The 21,917-nt window shown below is 48.4% G+C and overlaps 1 protein-coding gene across 1 annotated transcript in view; it reads right to left on the minus strand.

Annotated features, from left to right (window-relative positions):
- Positions 1 to 21,160, minus strand: part of GALNT1 (polypeptide N-acetylgalactosaminyltransferase 1) — a 199,436-nt gene extending 178,276 nt beyond the window's left edge. The window contains exons 1-2 of the mRNA XM_065890586.1: positions 21,073 to 21,160; positions 6,309 to 6,375 (exon numbers count right to left, since the gene is read on the minus strand). The gene's annotated coding sequence lies outside the window, so the exon portion shown is untranslated. The remainder of the gene's footprint in view (positions 1 to 6,308; positions 6,376 to 21,072) is intronic.
- Between the last annotated feature and the right edge of the window lie 757 nt (positions 21,161 to 21,917).

Raw genomic sequence — 21,917 nt, forward strand, 5'->3', positions numbered from 1 at the left:
TGTTAAAATGACCACACTACCCAAAGCAATCTACAGATTCAATGCAATCCCTATCAAAATACCACTGGCATTTTTTTCACAGAACTAGAACAAATAATTCTAAAACTGTATAGAAACACGAACGAGCCCAACTAGCTCAAATACCTTGAGAAAGAAGAACAAAGATGGAGGTATGATGCTCCCTGATTTGAAATTATACTACAAAGCTACAGTCATAAAAACAATATGGTACTGGCAAAAGCAGACACAGAGATCAATGCCACAGAATAGAGAGCCCAGAAATGAACCTACACTTACATGAGCAATTAATCTATGATGAAGGAGGCAAGAATAATTGATGGGGAAAGACAATCTCTTCAATAATTGGTGCTGGGAAAGCTGAACAGCTGCAGGCAAAAGAACCAAGTTGGACTGCTTTCTCACTCTATATACAAAAAGAAACTCAAAATGGATTAAAGGCTAAATGTAAGACTTGAAACCATAAAACTCTTAGAAGAAAACATAGGCAGAACACTCTTTAACATCGGTCTTAGCAATATCTTGTTGGATATGTCTCCTCAGGCAAGGGAAACAAAAACAAAAATACGCCAGTGGGACTACATCAGACTAAAAGGCTTTTGCACAGGGAAGGAAACTAACAGCAAAATGAAAATGTTGCTTCCTGAATGGGAGAAGATATTTGCAAATGATATATCTGATAAGGAGCTATTATCCAGAATATACTGAGAACTCATACAGCCCAACATCAAAAACAAATAACTCGCTTAGAAAATGGGCAGAGGAGTCCAGACAGGAGTGGGTCAGAGGTGCAGTCTGAACCCCCCATGGAGCAGCTCAGGAAGGCAGTGGTGGTGACAGGGTTTGGCCCTTTTGGGGAACACACTGTGAACACCAGCTGGATTGCAATGCAGCAGAACAGAGGGATGGGATCCCCGGGACTCTGCAGATGGGAGCGTGTCTGAGGCCCTGCTCATTGCACCCGCTCCCTGGAGCCCCAGACAAAAAGGCAACAGCGTGTTTCTGAAGACGTGTGTGTCTGACTTTATGCGAGTTTCAGACAGGATTCTTCACGGGGCTGAGTGGACCCAAAGCCGTGTGTCTGAATTTCTGGGCCCCAGACACTATGATCTGCATATAAATAGGAGAAAAATCAATTAAACAATCTTTGGAAATCTCTCCGAGCTTTGGGACTCGGATGGTGGAAGATGGCAACTTTTTATCCTCCTGCTGGCGAGGAAATGCCCCTTATATTTCAGTCGCCCATCTCTCCAGACATCACCTCTAGAAGACTTTCAGTTTTCTTCCTCAACTTTATCAGACAAGAAGAGAGAATTCTCCACCATTCCCTAGCTTAAAAGATGCCAACCTTCCCAGATCCAATTGTTTCCCTTAAAAGAAACAGCAAAAAACTGGAGTTGCGCATACACACGCTGAGTGTGCACAGCGTGTCAGTCCATGAAATTTTACGCACGTGCACCTCCCCAGCACCTGAGTCCAGATCAAGACCTAGAACATGCTCGGCCCCTTCTCTGTTCTTCCCCACTGCAGAAGCCCCTTGTGTCCTTTCCCAGCTACTCCCACCGCATCCCCCCACCCCCACTCCCGGGTGGAAACCTGCTGACTTTATGGCTGCCATAGGTGTGTTTTACCTGTTCTAGAACTTGGTGTCAGCGGAATTGCACTTGGGTCCCGTGCCTCCTGTGCAGCAGAGCATCTGCAGGATCCACCCATGGGGTGGCTAGGAGCTGCTGCTGGTGCCACTTTTCAGTTACTCTGGATAAAACAGATTTGCCCATGGGGGAAAAAAAAATGGGCAGAGGACCTGAATAAACATTCTCCCAGGGAAGACATACAGATGGCCGACAGGCACGTGAGAGGATGCTCAACATCATTAATAATCAGGGAAATGCAAACCAAAACTACAATGAGATATCACCTCACATCTATTGGAATGGACATCATCAAAAAGACCACAAATGACAACAGATGGTGAGATATGGAGAAAATGGGACCCTCATGCACTGTTGGTGGGAGGGTAAATTGGTGTAGCTACTATGGAAAACAGTACGAAGTTTCCCCCCCAAATTAAAAATAGAACTACCATATGATCCAGCAATTCCACTTCGGGGTATTTTTTCAAAGAAAACAAAAACACTAATTCTAAAAGATTCATGCACTCATATGCTCATTGCAGCACTAGCTAAGATATGGAAGCAACTTAAGTGTTCATTGATAAATGAATGGATAAAGAAGATTAGATAGATAGATAGATATGAAATAGATACACAATAGAATATAACATAGCTTTTCAGCCCTAAAAATGAATGAAATCTTGCCTTTTGTGGCAACATGGATGGATCTAAAGGGTCTTATGGTAAGTGAGGTAAGTCAGACAAAGAAAGAAAGACTATGCCTTCACTTATATGTGGAAGCTAAAAAACAAAAGAAATGAACAAACGAAACAAAACAGAAATAGACTCATGGATACAGAGGACAAAACGTGATTGCCAGAGGGGATGGAGGGTAGGGGGATGAAAAGAAAAGAAAACAAAACAAAACCCCAAATGGTAACTATGTGAGGTAATGCTAATTAGCTTGATTGTGGTGTGTATTTACACAATGTGTATTTATATGAAACCATCAGTTGTACCCCTTAAATGCATACAATTTTTGTCAATTATACCTCAATAAAGCTGAGAAAAGAAAAAAAAATGTATCCTTCACCTGGATTAAGCTCCTCTCCTGGTTAAGACCATACTTGGCTAGGAGACATGCAGTGGCTGAGGGTAGGTGTGGAGACCAGTTTTTTCTTCCTTATCTCCCCATCTTGTTGCCCTCTATTGCCCCATCCTGCCTCTAGCTTCTCCGTGGTTGGCTCAAGGAGAGAGGAAGGTAAGCGGAAGAGAAAAGTTCTTACTAGATCTGTACTACTGTCACCTGGTTTGGTGCCTTCTGTGTGTGACTCGTGTTCAGATGCTAATTTTCCCCCTCACAGATCTCTTCTGTGGGTTTGCCAGGATCCCTCGAACCACAGTTTTCTGTCCTGGACTATGCTTCTTCCAGCTGGCTACTTATGACTCCTTCCTGGCTCCTAAGTCTGCCCCACACAGACCCTCTGTTGTGTCATCTCACTCCTCCAGGCAGAGTCCTGTTCAAGACTATACAGTTGACTCCCTCTCAGGGAGCTCATGGCTGACCCGTGGTGAGACCTGTGTTCCTTTGCTACTAAAAGTGCAGTTGGCTTCTCTTCTTCCTCCACCCTCAGGAGAAGCTTTAATTATAAGGTCTCACCTTTAGATTTTTCTCAAACAGCAGCCCACCACCTTCGAGCAGACATGGGCCAAATTCTCTGCCCCGCTCCCTGCTACCTCTGCCTGGGAAACAACTTCCAAAGAAGGGGCCCCCAGTAGTTTACTTGATCTCCTCTTATATATCCTAGAAGGGGGTCTTGAGCTAGTGGTTGCTTTTGTAGGTATAGTCTCTTAGTATGTACAGCGCTGCTGGTGTGGCCCCTGCTGCTGTGGATGCCAGGAAATGTCTCATTTACCGTCCTGCTATGCACTAAATTTCAGAATCAGAATCTTCTGCATAACATATTTTTCAAGTTGAAGGTTCAAGGCTTGGAACCAACCCCACACTCACGGGTCCTGCTGAACTAGCTCAGGTCAAGTCCCCATCTGTGTGTGCTCAACTTTCTTTTCTGGGCCCCAGTAGGGACCTGACTTTCCCTCCCTACACTGTCCTGCTCCCAGCTCTTGGCTTGCCTAACACACATTCCAGCACATCTCCAGTAGGCCATGGAGAGCAGCCAGTGCACGGTTCCTTTGCCGGGTCAGTTTCCACCTGATGATGCTACGATGTTGCTCCTGTTACCAGCGTCTGGTGAGACCTGGTGCCTTAATGTCTCATTACTGCTTATATGAACTTTGGAGTGTTGAGCCCATGACTTCTGGTTTGGTTACCAGCTGTGCGGCCTGATCATTAGGTAACCTTGGTATCTGCTTCTTGTGCTCAGCTTGAATCTTGATGCTGCCTCGTAGACCTCTGCTCATGACAATAACTGGAATATGGCAGTTACTCTAGCGAGTGTGTACCGAGAACTACTTTAGGCCCTTTTACGCGCATTAGCCCATTTATTCCTCCCAATAACTTTGAAAGATACACCGCTGAGATTCAGAGAGGGTAAGGAACCTGCCCAAGCACAGCTAGTTCATTAACAGCGTTGAGGATAACACTCAATTCTGCCTCATTTCAGAGGGCACATTCTTTCCTTTGCACCAGATCTAGGATTTTTTGCTCAGGGCTTGGAGAGGATGCTGAGTTCTGGGTGTTTTGTGCCTATTTTCACAAGCTCTCACTGACACTTGTGGGCAGGACAATTTCCTTGGGGCAGGTTCCTGGTTTGCTCCCACCTTCCCTGTGGGGCACCACCTGAGCCACTTCCCTACTCAGTATTCACAATTCAGCTCCTGTCAACGCCCCTGCATGAATACAAATGCAACTTGTCGACCCCTCACTAAGTAAGCCAGGTACGCTCCATGGAGAAAATTGTACTGATGTATTCGGAATTAACTAAGTTGATGACATTATATCTTAAATTATTCAAAACACATCAACATAGTTGATATAAAAGAGATATGGCTGTTTAAAAACATTTAAAGATGTTGGAGAGCCTGGGGCTAGAGTTTCGCTCAAACACGGCAAGTGGGGAGGAGCAAGATGTAGAATGCAGATTTCTATGAAAAATGTAGGGGAGAAGTGACTCTGCTGAAAAGCCTTGGTAGCCACGGGTTGCCATGGTAACGCCGGAAAACCGGATCTGAATTAGGAGGAAATTCCTATAGGCTGGACTTTAGGAAAGGGAGAGGAGATCTTGTGTGCGAAGGGGGATGGGAGAGGAGGAGGAAAGGAAGGGCTGGGCTGAGAGGAGAGGGAGGGAGGGAAGTAGCTCAGGACAGAGAGCAGGAAAGGAAGGGAGGGGCTGGGGACCACATCCAGGTAGGGAGCCATCTCTCCAGGGTTTTCTCTTCTTCTTTTTACAAAATGTCTATAACTGAAAGTAGAAAAGACTGGTCCTGGCCTGGCAGGTGAGGTCGTTTCCTGCCTCTTGGACCCAGTGACTCCCTCACTCAGCCAGCCCTGTCTGCAGGCCTGTTGCTCAGCGCTGGGACAGGAGCGCCCGGGAGCCTCCCAGAGCCTCCCCAAGTCACCTGCAGCCTGGAGCTGGGCTGGTGTCAGCTAAGCGCTGGCTGACAGTTCTGGAAGGCTCTCATTCAGAAGCTGCCTGGAGGGAACAGGTCAGGCTCTCCTATTTGTTTTGAGCTAAAGCTCAAAGATAAACCAAACTGGAAGTAAAGTGCTGTGTTAGAAGCACTTCCAATCCTCTAAGAGCAAAAACAGCAGAAGGCAAGTTACCACCTATAAATAAGTGCTGGGCTGCAGGGACACTGAAGTTCTAGAGTGGGAGGAAAGGAAAGGAGTCCAGAGAGTCTCCCAGCAGTGCTATTAACAGGCCAGGTCTAAAGTGGTGCAAGCTTTACGAAAGATAAAAACGAAAACACTACGTATTAGCTGTGTGACCATGGGTGAGTTACTTAACTTCTCAGTGCTTCGGTTTTCTCATCTGCAAAAAGGCATCATAGTAGTTCCTATCTCACGGGGTTGCTGAGAGAATTGAAAAGAACAGAGTGTTTAAAACTGTTAGCACTTAAATAATAAGCACTCAATACCCAGTAATCCATGACTGGGTGTGTGATTACTATAACCCATCCGAGGAGCCAGGGTCAGGCCCTTGGCCATCAGGCAGGGTGTCACAGAACCTCCGGAGGACACCAGGCATCACTGCCTTTCATTCTTCCACCATGGTCTGAGGTCTTGATGTTGAGAATGAGGCACCCAGGACTCAGCTGCATGGAGTTTCGTCACATCTGGAGTTCGATGATTATACCATTAAGGACAATTAATTTTTACTTGTTTTCTTAAGGAAAGTTCAGTTTGGTTAAGAAAATATAAACTTAAAGACTTGGGAAATTGTCTATACATTTGTTCAGGAAAATGAGCCCTAGAACAGGAGCTCTCTAACTCACCACTCTTCTTGTTGAACTTGAGCCAGGAGACGGTCAGACGTGTTCTGACGCTTCAGACTAGAGCCCCTTGAGGACTTGGTGGGATCAGGCTTGTTCATTTCCTTAGTCCCCAGCCCACCACCAGGCACGTGGTGGGTGTTCAATAAACACTAGATAAATGGAAGGAATGATAAAATGTGAGAGCTCACCTCCAGAGGCTGCATCTCTCTTCCCAAAGGTAACCCCTTCCTGCTACTCCATCAGCTGAATCCAGCATGTGATGGCCAAGTTAGTGCATAGCTAAGTTGTCCTGTGAGAAAAGGGGATTTCATGATAGAAACTCCACAGAGTTAAGGTAGGCTAACATGAACTCTGATATCACCCAGTTGGCTCAGTCCAGGTTTTAAGCATGAAACAACTTTCCCAGGCACCCCCAGATCTCCATCCTCTCTGAAGGCTAGGCCTGGCCTCCTTCAAACTCCAGCTCTCAATATTCTTTTTTTTTTTTTTTTACTTTATTTATTTATTTTTTTTGGCTATGCCTTGCAGCTTGTGGGATCTTAGTTCCCCAATCAGGGATTGAACCTGAGCCCTTGGCAGTGAAAGCATGGAGTCCTAACCACTGGAATTCTAGGGAATTCCTCGACATTCTTTATTCAAGTTGTTATCATCAAAAACAAACATTTATTGAAGACTGACTGTCATGTGCAAGGCTGAATTCCAAGAATTCAGGTAAGGTGGGTCATAGCGCAGCACCTGATGGAGTTTATAATGTTGTATTTGTTAGCTTTTGCTGCATAACAAACCATCTCAAAATGTCCTGGCACGTAAAAACAAACATCTATTGTTTGTTCACAATTCCTTGGGTTGGCTTGAATGCTCTTCTGTCCAGGATGGCTTAACTGGGGCTGGATGATTTAGGATGGCCTCATTCACACATCTGGCAGGCTGGTTGGTCTAGGATAGCTTGGCTTTGGTTGATCAGCTGGGAAGATCCATCTCTGCTCCTTGTGTTTTCTAATCCTTTGCTGGCTAGCCCAGGCTCCTCACACGGTGGCGAGGATTATCTAACATTCCAATGGCCAAAACAAGTCATATTTACATTCAAACTCAGACTCAAAAGAGTGAAGACAAAGACTCTGCCTCTCGAAGGTAGAAGTGGCCAGGGCAAGTCATGCTGCAAAAGGACACACATCTAGGCAGGGGAGAAACTATTGTGGTTGTTTTGCAAACTATCTACCATAGGTCTTATTGGGACAACAAGGGTGATACATAAAAACATAAATAAGAATATAAAATAGCACAGGATACCTGCCAGGAAAACTGTACAGAGGAATACAGATCTGAGTTGGGAAGGAGAGATGGAACTGAGATTGGATGGAGGTCGGGGGATATTCCAGCTGGAGGGAGTAGCATGGACGTGGAAATGCATTTGACATGTCCAGGGGGCAGTGAATGTATGGCTGTGGGCATAGCAGGAAGCTCACTTAGGGGAAAGGGGAAACTAAGGACACCGGCATAGTCGAGACAGGGTCTCAAATCTGGCCTGGGTCTCGATGTAAGGCATTTGGGCTTCATTCTTTAGGCAGTAGGGAGCAGTGCAGGGTTTGGTCCAGGGCGAAATGATACTTTACTCTGGAAACAGTGTGCAGATGGAAAGGAAGTTCTCTGATTTTGTCCACGTCATCCTGCATAGATGCACATCGTGCCACGTGATCAAGCACAAGAGGGACTTTTTCGTGGTGGGTGGAGTGTAGCTCTTTGTTGTCAGGGTCTGCTTTGTTGTTGTTATTGTTTTTTACTCTATGGGTACCTGGGTTACCCCACCATCAAAATGAAAACAATACTATACTTACCTTCTAGGGCTGTTTGAAGGGTCGACTTCGTGAATATATGTAAAGTGTTCTGCACAGTGCTTGGGTTTTGGTAATAACACAGAGTACAAAGATTTTAGAAAGGGAGTCACAATAGCAGGAAAGAAGCTTGTGTGTATTGTGGCTACTCCCCTCAGAAGGTCCCAGAGACCCTCTGTCTGCATAGGGGAGACCCAGCCATCTGCCTCTCTGGATAAGCTTTCAGCTCTCTTCTGGGTGGAGGGGCAGGCCGGGACAAGGGAGGGGAGAACGGGGGAGCAGAAGTGACTGAGAACATGGGGTAGCGGGACACAAATAATCTCACAGAACACCAACATCAGAAAAGGCCACTCTGAGACCATGACAAAGTGAGACAACACAGGGCCACTTCGTACCTTTGTCCAAGCCAGGGCAAACCAAAATCACCATGCCACCACAAACTTCCAAACAACACTCCCATCAGCTGAAATGAGTGACTGCAGCGTCTTTACCAAGCATAGCTTTATCCCTGCTCTAGTTAGCCCTCCCCAGAGAGAAGGTATTTGTTGAGATAAACATAGAATTGTCTCACTTTCTGTCCTTACTTTTTTGTGCAATCCATTGCTTTCTTGGATCCTTCCCAATCACCCCCAAAGCCCAAATTCTATAATAGGTTCTTGCTATTCTTACAGAGATGCTCCACAGTTCCCCACAGTGAATGTTCTCCCTCAGTGTGATGCTGGTCACCCACAGGTGTGTTCCTGGGGGCCGTTGGTTGAAGGGCACTGACATCCTGTTCATCATTATGGGCACTTTCAATCCTAACTGCACTTTTTTTGGATAGACGGGGTGCATTAGTTACAGTTCTCCAGAGAAACAGAACCAATAGGAGATTATATATATATATATGTAAAAATATAAATACATAAAGAACAAAGGCTTTTTTAAGATTGATACATAGGTAGGTGGGTAGGTAGATAGACAGATAGTAGAAATTTATTATAAGGAATTAGCTCGTGAGATTATGGAGGCTAAGTCCCACAGTCTGCAGTCAATAGCTGGAGACCCAGGAGAGCTGGTGGTGGAAGCTCCAGTCCCCAAGCAAGCAGTTTCCATACCCAAGAAGAGCCAACATTTCAGTTTGAGTCCAAAGGCGGGAGACCGATGTCCCAGCTCAAGGGAATCAGGCAGGGTGTGTTTTTTTCCCTTAGTCTTGAGAGGGTCAGCCTTTTTGTTCTATTCAGGCCTTCGACTGATTGGACGATGCCCACCCATACTGGGGAGGGCAATCTGCTTCACTTAGCCTGCTGATTCCAATGTGAATCTCATCCAAAAACACCCTCACAGACACACTCAGAATAATGTTTGACCAAATATCTGGGCGTCCCGTGGCCCAGTCAAGTTGACACATAAAATTAACCATCACAATGGGGCTTAATGTTGGCTAAAAACCTAAAGAAAGGCCTGGGTGCAGCCAGCATGCTGAAGTGTAGACCAGTGAACAAGTAGATGCTGAAACAGGAAGAACCCAGTGTGACCCCTGCAGCCATGTCTGTTGCCTTTGTCCCGGGGTGCTGTGTTCCTATTTTTGAAAGTTTGTCATAGAGGAAGTTTTGGGCAGGCACAGTGTGAGATGGAAAGTGTGTGCTGGTTTAGAGACTGTCTGCTTAGCCAAATAGTGGTAGGACCCTGGAGACAGAGGGCGTCTCTGAGGCCAGGACCCAGAGGTGCCTTTCTTAGGGGCCCTTGGCATGGTCCACACAATGGAGGGAGGCTAAACGAAGGCACCTGGGAAATATGGACAGGAAATGGGACATGACCCAGGAGGGTCAAGGCTGTCCAGCAGGTGGATGCCACATTCAGGGCCGGCGTCATGAATATGTGGCCTGTGCAGTAACACAGTACGGTCGCTCCATGCTTGATTTAATGCTCTGTTCCTCTGGGTTAGAACCTGGCAACTGAGGACCTGCTACTTTCCTTTTTTGCAGTTAAAGTATCTTAGTAAATTTAAAAGTAGAAATGTCAACCCCTCTGCCCCCTAAATCGTAACACCTTGTGTGTGGCCCTCATCTTTGCCAGAAGAAGATGGGGAGGCGTGTTAAGGGTGGGGTGGAGCCCCACCAGGAAGTGGTCGGTGGACACAGACGGTGGAGGGAGCCTAGCTCCGGGAAGTTCTAGAGGAGAAATGTGTGGGTTGCTCTGACTTGCTAGGAATTCCATCACAATTTTCCACCTCCCCTCCTTGTCTGCTTTATGCCCAGCACAAGGCTTCGGGATACAGGAAACAGCAGCATTCAAGCCTATTAGTGGAGAATTTTAAAGGACCTGGATTTAAGCTAGTCAGTGTACCATTCACTTGGTCAGTTTTAATATAATATTTTTTCCGTTTGGCCTCATTACCGCATTGTAACAGTATTGTTTTCTACTAGCTTGACTGCATATGAATCACAGATTTTGTTTTAGCACAGTTTTCATGTGAAACTGAATTCTGAGAGCCAACTATCCAACCTGCAAATCTACTTTTGGAACACAACTTGTTTGTAAGCTGAGACTATGCATATTTAAAATTAGTAGAATACTGTATTGCAAAATCCCAAAGACAGTTACAAAGCAAGAATGCCCTAAATACATCCTTCGGAGAATTACAGAGGTAACCAGTCTCCATAAGGGCCTCAGTAATTGGCAATGGTGACAACAAGGGATATTTTGGGTTCAGGGTGGCTTCCTGCAGTTTTCAGAGTTCCTCCTTCATGTAAGGCCATGAAATTGTATTTGATTTCATGCTACTTGGTGAGGTCACTGGAACCAGCTTTTGGTATCTATTTTGACAGTGGGGAAAACCGAGGTCCCTGAGAGAAAGATTCGCTGGCTGGTCCACAGGCCAAGGGCGTGCATGAGCTGAAGGAGCCATCAGATCCCCGCCCCTTAAGGATTTCAGGAAGCCAAGGATGCCTCCTTGCTCGAGCAGCCCTCGCCCTGATCTCTGAGTATTTTTTGCTTTTGACCGGTGCGTCTGGGCTAAGGTTTTTTTTTTGAGTAATCTCTACACATTTTTTGCTTCCTATATTTTCCCTCTTCCCAGCTTCTCGTCTGAGCTGGGGCTGGCCCTGTCCTCATTCCCTTTGGGAAGGATGCAGTGGGCAGGCGAGTACAGTAACCTCTAAGTCAGACTAGCTCTGTCTTCCAGAGATCTATGTTCTCGGGTCAGACCCAGATCGTCTAGAATAAACACAAAATGAGAAGGCTTTTCCCCAGGGTAGACAGTGTCTCCTGGGGCTGGAGGAAGTTGATCTATTTAGTAGCTGAAACTGCTAGGACATAAACAGGAAATGGCTTTACTTTACCTTCTTTCTCTTTCTTTAAACATATTTAATTGAATTTCCATTCCTGACGTCTTGACATCTCAAGATTACTTTTACTTGGAGGGTGATAAACATCTAAGGCCACTTAATTTAAGATGCCAACCCCTCTCTCCCATCTAATCCTTAATCTCTCTGCTCAGGGCCGACATCCCAGCATCATAGGGAGAAAAGGAGAGTGGACCGTCTTCACTCTCCCTCCTCCATCTCTCAGTGTGCTCCAGAGCAAGCAAAGGCCACTTCCCTCTCTGGTCACTGACAATTCTTCTCCTTCAATAGACTCTCCCATTTGAATGTCTGTCCTTCTCTTTCATCTGGACATGGGGCTGAAGGTGTATGGCCAGTTTACCTCTCTAGGCGGTTCTAGGGGGATGCCCTTGAGGATGTGAATGTGTGGAAGGGAAGGCAGGAGAGATGCACACACAGCACTCTGTGGAGGCCTGAAACTAGAGGGAGCTGTGCTGAAATGCTTGGCATCCTCTGGAGATGAGGCTGTGCCCTAAATATATCCTTAGGAGAATTACAGAGGGAACTAGTCTGTGTAGGGCTTGAATCTTTCCTCCAGAGAAAAAGCTGGCAACTGGGGGCCACAAGCCAGACTTAGTTTTAGATAGAGATGTCTTGTTTAGCATGGTGCTGTGAACAACTTGAATGTCACTCCAGTTTGTCCTCAACCCCGAGCTCTTTAGAGCTTGGCCCAGTGGGCCTGGCTCACGTCCACTCACAGCCTGGATCCTGGAGGCCTAGAGCATGTGACCCCGCTCGGGAAACAGGACCACAGGCTGCCACGGCCCGGATGCCCACTCCCCGAGGCACCCCGGAACAGATGCTACAAAGGAACCCAGGTCCTGAAGAGGCCCTTTGGGGACAGAGGACAAGAACTGGTTCTCCCCTCCCCCACTACACATACCCTGCTGCTGTGTAACGTGGGACAAGGACATTCAACATGGATAGCTCATGTTCTCCACCAGCCAGAAAGCTGTGAGACCAGGAGCCAGCAACTAATTTAGCACTAAAAATATCAAATGACTTTTCTTTGCAGACTTGAGTTAGTGAGAGAAAAAAATTAGAAGGTAACAATTTATCAGGTTATCTTATTCCTTATGCCATCCCTCACCCATCCTTTCAAACATCTAGTTTTTGTGGTCATCTTCACCACTAATCACAGTCATTGCTTTTAATGAATGGATCTGTTGATCCATTCGTTCTTTCATCCATTCATTAAAACCAGGCACCCACCACCTGCCTGTGATAAGGACTTAGGGTAAAAACAAGCGAAACATCAAAAAATAAAAATAAAAAAGTCATAAAGCATCCCTGCCCTGGATGAGTCCACAGCTGGAAAGAGGAAAAGGTATGATCCTCAGAAACACGCTCGCCTCGGTCACAAGCAGACACATCCTAAATCATGGCCCTTCTGCTTCTTAATCTAAAAGTTACTTATTTAATAGCACCTCAGTGTGATGGGGATGAACTGGTCCAATGGCCACTATCCCCTACCCCCAACTTCCCATCGAAGGGAGATGGTGGGTGGAAAGGATTGAACCAGAACTGGTGCCACTCTGCCTGGCAACAGAGAGAGCCACTGTTAACGGTTGGTTATGTAGTTTGTGAGAGTGTATATATATATATGTGTGTGTGTGTGTGTGTATGTGTACGTGTGTAAGATGGAATATGTGCACGTTATGTGTAACTGTGTACACGTGTGCATAAGCGTGCATGAACCTGTATGTATTATGTGTATAGAGGTGTATATGTATTTTTGTGCATGTATGCGTGTGTGTGTGTAAGATACGATGCCAAACCTTGGGATGAGGTGGGTCATGGAGCGTTAAATGCTTCTCAGTGCACAGAAATGCAACCTGGGGCGGGCTGCAGGGTCGGGTGAGGGTTAGGAAGGGCTGGGGTTGGCCAAGACTGGAGCTGCCAATAGGAGCAACTTTTTCCCTCCCCCTGTGGGGTCAGCCCAGTGGCCTCTGAGAGCACGATTACTTCTCTCTGTGCAGCTCGTGTCTCTGATGCTCCGAGGCCCGGCTTGCAGCTCTCCTGGAGGCCTAGCCGAGCCGAGCCTGAGTGGTCTGCATTCCAGAGAGCGCTGTTGGGAACCTGGGGTGGGCACCCTGGCTGAGGGGGGCTGCCTGTTCCAGAGGCGACAGAGGCGCTCCTGTGCGTGGGGTCACGAACCCAGGGCAGGAAGGGGTCAGAGGGCAGGGCAGGCCTCGAAAGGCGGCCTCCTGATGGGGCTGCTGGAACCTCCAACTTCCTTCTTCCTTCACTGGGACAGCGAAGTAAATAACACTCACACAAAAACACGTGCCATAATGCGATGGGGGGAAGGGGGCTCTCCAAAATTCAGGGCTGTGAAACGCAGGGTGAAGTTAAGAGAAAATAACCAGGGAATCGGGGTGGCCTGTGAAGCCACCTGACATGGGTTGACCTGGCTCAGGTCTGCAGGTACAGTCCTGGGCTGGGGAGGGGCCAGGCAGGGGCTGGGGCTGGGGACAGGGTGGCCCGGGAGGGGCAGAGGGCTCAGCTCTGCACAGCGGCTCCTGTGGCATTGCCATGATGACAGTTGGGGGGTGATGGGGGGTGCCTGGAGCCACCCCAATGCCTCTGTGTAGGAGACACAGCAAGATCCTACTTCCTGTTTGCTCCCTGAACTATAAAGTCACCCGGTGAGCAGTGAGAAAGAGGAACACTCATCTCTCCAGACACCATTTTCCCTCCATGAGACTCAACAGACGGGGCACTGGGCCTCTGAGAGGCCTATCACATGCTGGCAGGGAGCGAGTCGCCAGGTATCGTGGGGCAATCCTAGGCTCATAACTTGGTCACCTTGGCAGGTGAGGTAACCCGTGGGAAGGCCCATGTGAGTGATTAGTGGCGTCTCCTCCATGTCCCCTTCCAACTGAGGGGCTGTCTGCTGGCCTTGACAGCCTGCGGGGACACCATGGAACCGGGGAGCCCAAAGCATAGCAGGTCTGGGGGCAGGTGAAGGAGAAAGACCAGCAGCCCCATCACAGGACTGAGCTGAGGATGGATGAGACCCTGCACGTGACACGCTGGATGCAGGGCCTGGCATGCAGGAGGTCCTCAAGACACAGAACACCTGGGGACTTGCAGGTTAGGTTCTCAGGCTGAACCCCCGCCTTCCCTAAACTTCACCAACTGGCTGAGCAGAGGGGAATGGAGTCGCTTATACTGGTGGCATAAAACCACAACCTGACTTCTCCCTACACGGAGAAGCAGGGAAGAGTTTAAGATTGCCATGATTCCAAATTCCAGGGGTGATTTAAAACACGTTTCGAAACAACTTTTATGGTATTTACTCATTTCCCAGTAATTCTGCAATCAAAGCCATTAATCAGTCCCAACACAGGATTTGCAGTAATAGAACACTGAGTCTTATGGTCATTACAGGACGGTTGCATTAAAGAAATGCTGTATTTGAGATGCAGCTGCCTTGAGTGAAATCAAAGGGTTTCTCACCCAGGCTCCCATTTGAGTCAGTCGCTCTCCTTTGTTATGAGATGTCTAGGTGTCTGCACCCAAATGTGGTTTGACATTGTCAATGTGCCATTACCTCTGAATGAGGATTTCAAACACTTTTTGAAATCTATCAGCAGGAAATCAATGGCACAGAGTTAGGAAAACTCATGAAGGATTCAATAAAGGAAGAATTTAAAGCGGCGCGGTTGGGTGTCAGGAAACCAGAAGGGAGAGTGCAGCTCCGGGGGTTGCTACAGAAGGAGAAAGCTTCACAGAGAAGTCTTCCTTGAGAGGACCTGGGTCCTCCATTTGAGAGCTGTGACCTTGCCCTGAGGGAGCTAGGGGAATAAATACCCTACGTCCCTCTCCCCCACCCATCTCCTGCTCTGGTTCCCAGTTGGCTAAACCCACCTGGGCAGCAGAGGGCTAGAGAGCCCTTGATCTGCCCTTGATCTGGGTCAGCCGCCCAGGGAAGAAAGCAGGAGGAAGGAGAGCAGAAGAGGGGCCTGGAAGATCATCTGTCAGAGGAAGGTGTGTTTTTCAAATTTAGATACACATATTTGGGATGTAACATATAACACTTAAAGAAAAACTAAAAAATAACCTGAGTGGCTGGTAAGCTGAAGAGTTGCAAAAATGCAACATGGAACTTTAAAGGCTAAAGTGTTATTTTAATTCGAACTAAACTTCAATCTAATGGGAACAAAAATATAATCACATAAAATTCACATGAACATAATGTCAGTTAATCAACACTGTGATCTGGTACCCACTGGGCCTGGGTGTGTGTGTGAGCTAAGCGGCTCTGACACTCAGGATCCAGGGGTCCAAGGCACCTGCCGTGTGTTACTCAGTCTTAGGCTGACAGCTGGTCTCCAGGGATTAGGTAGGAAGGGAATAACTATGCAGACACGTTGCTGTGCTGGATTTCTCTGAGGCAAGAAGTGAAGATGGGGTGCCTATCACAACACCCTCACTAGGGCTGGGCTCTGTGGCTAGGCAAGTTTCTGAGAGTCACTGTCATTCTTGACTCCTGATTGCCAAGACCTGCTGTGACCTAATGTCCAGCCAGCCCAAGTTATGACAACAATAAAAGAATGAGGAAGGCAACAAAGAAAGGCAAGAAAAGGGAAGAGTAAACAAATAGCCAGGAGCCCTGGGCCAAGGCAGAGCCACAAGCAGATACAAAGAGACACTTGAGACTACAGCCAGGGAGAAACAAGGGTCACAAGAATGGGGAACTGGAAAACAGTGAGACAAGACGGCACTTAGAGACTTCCTGGGTTTTGGTAGTAGACGTGTTTATTTTAACAGTTGCTAACAGCTTGGGTTTGGGCCTTCAGAATCAATGCTCACTGCCCTTGGAAATACTGACAAACTCTCCAATGATGGAAATGACTATCAACCTATTTATTTTTGAAATGAAGGCATATTTTATTAATGAGTTTGATTAATGAGTTCTAAAGATTTTAAAAAATAGAATGTGATGAAGCAGATAAAAAGGTGGCTTTTAGAAATTTACACTTGAGTAATTAATTCTGCTTGGGGGTGGGAGTGGATAGCATTCACTTGAGGATATGTTTGAATTAGACCCCGGTGGATTTCCAGGCCAAGTGCACAACGCGAGGCCTGGGGCACCGAACAGCACATGGGTGTGGGGCTCAGGGAGTGAGTGGTGAGGCCAAGTTCAGAGGAGGCAGGGCAGGGCCAGGGCTGGAAAGACAGGCCTCTTAAAATATGAGCATGAGACTATCTATTTCCACCTCATGGGAGAGTGTAATGAAATGTAGGCAGAAACGCTTCCGATATTGAGACACTAAGTTGTCATCCACGCTTCTAGAGTTTTCATGAAGAGAAAAAACTCAGGCCCGCCGTTTTGCCAATAGGAAAACCGAGTAATGTTTAGGAGATATGCAGAACTGACATAGAACATATGCAGCCATTTGTGAGACAAAGTTGTATATGAAAAGATGTTCTGCCTCGTGTTTGTTTCCTAGCAGAACCACTGCTGAATGAGCAGACATCGTGAAGTTAGAAATTCATGCGCTATATGCTGGGATGACTCGCCCTACGTCAGTCAACCCTCCATCATGCGCCATATGCTGGGATGACTCGCCCTACGTCAGTCAGCCCTCCATCAGGCGCCATATGCTGGGATGCCTCGCCCTACGTCAGTCAGCCCTCCATCATGCGCCATATGCTGGGATGCCTCGCCCTACGTCAGTCAGCCCTCCATCAGGCGCCATATGCTGGGATGCCTCGCCCTACGTCAGTCAGCCCTCCATCAGGCGCCATATGCTGGGATGCCTCGCCCTACGTCAGTCAGCCCTCCATCAGGCGCCATATGCTGGGATGCCTCGCCCTACGTCAGTCAGCCCTCCATCAGGCGCCATATGCTGGGATGCCTCGCCCTACGTCAGTCAGCCCTCCATCAGGCGCCATATGCTGGGATGCCTCGCCCTACGTCAGTCAGCCCTCCATCAGGCGCCATATGCTGGGATGCCTCGCCCTACGTCAGTCAGCCCTCCATCAGGCGCCATATGCTGGGATGCCTCGCCCTACGTCAGTCAGCCCTCCATCAGGCGCCATATGCTGGGATGCCTCGCCCTACGTCAGTCAGCCCTCCATCAGGCGCCATATGCTGGGATGCCTCGCCCTACGTCAGTCAGCCCTCCATCAGGCGCCATATGCTGGGATGCCTCGCCCTACGTCAGTCAGCCCTCCATCAGGCGCCATATGCTGGGATGCCTCGCCCTACGTCAGTCAGCCCTCCATCAGGCGCCATATGCTGGGATGCCTCGCCCTACGTCAGTCAGCCCTCCATCAGGCGCCATATGCTGGGATGCCTCGCCCTACGTCAGTCAGCCCTCCATCAGGCGCCATATGCTGGGATGCCTCGCCCTACGTCAGTCAGCCCTCCATCAGGCGCCATATGCTGGGATGCCTCGCCCTACGTCAGTCAGCCCTCCATCAGGCGCCATATGCTGGGATGCCTCGCCCTACGTCAGTCAGCCCTCCATCAGGCGCCATATGCTGGGATGCCTCGCCCTACGTCAGTCAGCCCTCCATCAGGCGCCATATGCTGGGATGCCTCGCCCTACGTCAGTCAGCCCTCCATCAGGCGCCATATGCTGGGATGCCTCGCCCTACGTCAGTCAGCCCTCCATCAGGCGCCATATGCTGGGATGCCTCGCCCTACGTCAGTCAGCCCTCCATCAGGCGCCATATGCTGGGATGCCTCGCCCTACGTCAGTCAGCCCTCCATCAGGCGCCATATGCTGGGATGCCTCGCCCTACGTCAGTCAGCCCTCCATCAGGCGCCATATGCTGGGATGCCTCGCCCTACGTCAGTCAGCCCTCCATCAGGCGCCATATGCTGGGATGCCTCGCCCTACGTCAGTCAGCCCTCCATCAGGCGCCATATGCTGGGATGCCTCGCCCTACGTCAGTCAGCCCTCCATCATGCGCCATATGCTGGGATGCCTCGCCCTACGTCAGTCAGCCCTCCATCATGCGCCATATGCTGGGATGACTCGCCCTACGTCAGTCAGCCCTCCATCATGCGCCATATGCTGGGATGACTCGCCCTACGTCAGTCAGCCCTCCATCATGCGCCATATGCTGGGATGCCTCGCCCTACGTCAGTCAGCCCTCCATCATGCGCCATATGCTGGGATGACTCGCCCTACGTCAGTCAGCCCTCCATCATGCGCCATATGCTGGGATGACTCGCCCTACGTCAGTCAGCCCTCCATCATGCGCCATATGCTGGGATGACTCGCCCTACGTCAGTCAACCCTCCATCAGGTGTCTGAGGCAACAGAAGACAAGTGACTTATAATCTAGTTAGAGAGAAACATATAGAAGAATCAACAGGAAAATAACACAAGGCAGAATTTCACAAAGAGCTTAACTGGGTAGTTCTGGCTGTCAGGGTGACAGGAATTCAAAGGCAGGCCCGGGTGGGGTGTTGGCAGATTCTCAGGGAAGTCAAAAGAGATGCCAGCTAAGCCGGGAAGGATGGAAAGAATCTGAACGGTGCAAAAGAGGTCAGGGTCTGGAAGAGTTAGTACTAATTCTCAGAAGCCAATGGTTTCTGAAATGTTTGGGTCGAATGAGAAAGAAGGTCTTGGTGACTTCAGCCCCATAAAGTACCACTAGAGCGTCATTCGGATGCCAGCTTCATTCCTCCCGGGAGTTGTCAGGGATGATAAACATTAATGATGCCGTCTGTTGCTGGTGAGGATGCTGATGCCAACAATAGCCATTGGGATTGCCTGATGTTGACATTTTCTGGATTATGTTTTTTTTAAATCACAACCAAAAAGTATCAAAACAGCCACAGATAACTCAACAAAACATTTATGGAATAAATAATACGCAAAGTCTTCTAGAAAATTGAAGAGAAGGGAATACCTCTAAACCCAATCTATGAGGCCAGTGTTACCCTAATACCAAAACCAATCAAAGAAATGACAAGAAAAGAAACTACAGACAAATTATGAACACAGAGGCAAAAATTCTTAACGAAATTTTAGCAAATCAAATCCAACGATATACTAAAAGGATAACACATCCTAACCAAGTGGGATTTAACCCAGGAATTCAAGATTGGTTTAACGTTCAAAAGTACTCAATCTAATTCCTCATATTAACAGCTTAAAAAGAAAAACTATATGATGACCTCAGTAGATGCAGAACAAGCATTTAACAAAATCCTACTTCTGTTCCTGATTAAAAACTCTCAGCGAACTAGGAATGGAAGACAACTTCCTCAACTGATAAATGGCAGCTATGAAAACCCCACAGCTAACATCAAACCTAATGATCAAAGATGAACACTCTCCCCCTGTGATCAGAAAAAAGACAAGGGCGTCTGTTCTCATTCCTTCTGTTCAACATTGCACTGGAGATTCTTGCCAGTGCAATAAGCAAGAAAGAAGGATCAAAGCTTTGAGTGGCTCAGACCTGACACTGGAAGAGGGACCGGGTCCTCCAGGAATGCCTCTGATGTCCTCCAGCACCCGACCAGACATCTGATAAGTTGTTGACTCAAACCAGCTTGGCCACTATGTAGCTGTGAGACCTTAAAACATCCCCTCCCTCCCCTCCCTCTGCCTTTGGATATTATTTCATTTTATTTTTAATTCTCTTAGAGCTTCATGTTCCTAAGTGATGGGGTGGGCATAACAGCCACCCACTGCAGATTTGTTGTGAAGACTAAATGGAATAAGCATATGTGTAAACTGCAAAGGGCCACTCCAGCACCTGGATTTGCTGAGTACCAACGGGAACTATGTGATCTGCTGAGAATGCAGGCTGGTAGGTGTGAGGGTTTGGGACTTGAGGGGCAAAGTGTACAGTAGGAAGGGCTGGGGCTAGAGGTGTGGGCCCAGACAGGAGCGGGCTCTGGGGCAGCCAGCTGGAGCTGTGCCTCTTCTTCTCCTGGGAGGTGGGGGTGGGGTGGGGCATGGCGGCCAGTGGGAGGAAGGGATGGGGACTCCGGAGCCGTGGATCAGATCTGTTAGCAGGTCTCCTCCTTACTCCTTGGCTCCCTTTGCTGACCTTTAGAAGCTCCCTCCACCCCTAGAGACTCCTCCTAATTCAGAGGAAAGTGATCTGATGAAAATAACCCACAGTAGGACACCAATGATGACTCAACATTTGACCTCTTCTGGGAGCATCTGCTTTTTAGAAGAGCCCCAGGACGAAGGCAGTGCCTAAAGTGACTCACCAGGAACGTGCGGAGGGCGAGGGCTGGGCTCCGGCCCATGAGATATTTTAGGTCGTATTCTTCTGCACCGAGTCCTCTCCTCTCAGACTGAGTTGACTGCCTGCCTGCCCTGTAGCAGGAGCCGGGGGAAAAGACCTCAGGAGAGGATGAGGCAACTTAGCCAGAGGAAGCAGCATGAAGGGCAAAGGTCAGGATGCGGAGAGGAAGATGTGTCTGTTTCACCGTCCATAACTGGTCGGGTGAGGGGGACTCAGTGATACAAAGGCCAGCCGGGCTGCCCAGCCACAGGGGTGTGGCCAGGAGGGCCGGGGGCTAAGGAGGGTGACACTGGCGTGTTTACGGCATGTGTGCATTTGTCAGTGCGCAGCTGCGCGTCTGGGCAGGTGGGAGGAAGCAGATTTCCATCGCTCTTAGAATGAGCTCCCGATCAGGTCTTTGTGTGAAGGAGACAAACCTTTAGTCGAGGAATCATGAACCACTGTGCTCCAGATCTGGGAACAAACACTTGTCCTGTTAGACGGCTGCTTCCAACAGTGGGGAGCTGCAGGGCCTTGATCTGTCCACCACTCAGTTTAGCCAGTCGTCCTGCATACCTTGCGTGGTTTTGAGAAGCTGTGTCACTTCTGAACATGTGACAATTGTGGCGTGGATCTAAGGTGTGGATCCTGGGAGCTTTAACTGTAGAAAACAATGAGGAATAAAAGAGTGTTTTAACCCTCTTTGGCTGTGATCTTTTTTAAAAACTACAGGAAGGATGACAACTGATAATTGCTTCAGCTCTTGTTATCATCAGTAACCATAGTTCTAGTGGTCCAATATCCAAACCCCTTCCTGAGCTTGGGGGCCCCTACCCTCTGCAGAAACTGAAAATGCCAGGTCCTCATTCTCCAAGTCTCTCGTACAGCTCAGGCCTGAGTACAGCCACAGGCTCCATCCACCCAAAGACAGAGCTCAGACTTTGATGCAGTGGAGCGTCAAAGGCAGGAGGATGACCGAGGTGATAGCAGCCACCTCCTCGCGCGGGCATAGAGGAGGTTGGTGTGTGTTGCCAAGCAGTGAGGTGACTCGCCCACAGTGGCCCCAGCATTGCCTCGTCCTTGGCTCATTTTGGACTCGGACCGTTTGTTCTGGTAGCTCAGCCGTGCTGCCTGGAACAAAATAACACCACTCTGGGCCCAAGAACTCTTCTTGCAAATGTCTCTTGCTCATTTACCACCCGCCCTTCGTAAACCCTTCAGCGGTCAGCGTCCTTGCTCCAGTTTAACCTGTGCATGTGAAGCCGGGCATCGATGGCCCACGTGTATACATCTGTTGTTTAGCGTCCACCCAGAGCTGGTCCTGGGCCTGGCACAGGGAGACACCAGAAAGTACATGACGAATGAAGCACTTCTTACGAGAATCACAAAATAAGCCAACAGTGTTAAAGATGAAAGTGGTC

Source organism: Phocoena phocoena, chromosome 13 (genome assembly GCF_963924675.1).
Source record: "Phocoena phocoena chromosome 13, mPhoPho1.1, whole genome shotgun sequence".
Taxonomy (NCBI): Eukaryota; Metazoa; Chordata; class Mammalia; order Artiodactyla; family Phocoenidae; genus Phocoena; species Phocoena phocoena.